At 72.5% G+C, this 284-nt stretch overlaps 1 protein-coding gene across 2 annotated transcripts in view; it reads left to right on the top strand.

The window, feature by feature from the left end:
* The window catches only part of GCNT4 (glucosaminyl (N-acetyl) transferase 4, core 2), a 31757-nt gene that overhangs the window by 1065 nt on the left and 30408 nt on the right, over positions 1-284 (top strand). Inside the window, exon 1 of one of the 2 annotated variants that reach the window (XM_010847592.1) lies at positions 7-46. The exons of the other annotated variant lie outside the window; for it this stretch is intronic. The gene's annotated coding sequence lies outside the window, so the exon portion shown is untranslated. Of the gene's footprint in view, positions 1-6; positions 47-284 lie in introns of those variants that run through there. 2 annotated transcript variants of the gene reach the window in all.

Here is a 284-nt window from a genome sequence, read left to right as displayed (position 1 = left end):
TCCATCCGCGGGGACTCCGCGCCCGGGGCTCCCCCGCTCCCTTTTCGTAAGTCCACTCGGCCACGCAGGCCGGCGAGGAACGCTCGGGGCCAGCGTGCGGGTTTCCTGGCCCAGCCTCGGATGCCCGGGACCCCTTCCTCACGACTTTCATTTCCCCGCCGGGGAGAACTTGGGCTCCGCGTCCCTCGCTCGGTGGGGGAGGGAGAGGTAGGAAGGAAGGGGTCAGCCCGGGGCAGCCGCCGCGCGAGCCTAGCTGAGCCCTGGCCCGGCTGCGCGCCCTCGTT

The sequence above is a fragment of the Bison bison genome, unplaced genomic scaffold (assembly GCF_000754665.1).
Source record: "Bison bison bison isolate TAMUID 2011002044 unplaced genomic scaffold, Bison_UMD1.0 scf7180017864252, whole genome shotgun sequence".
NCBI classification, from domain to species: Eukaryota; Metazoa; Chordata; class Mammalia; order Artiodactyla; family Bovidae; genus Bison; species Bison bison.
The sequence above is the reverse complement of the archived record's forward strand: the minus strand, read 5'-3'. Positions and strand labels throughout refer to the sequence as shown.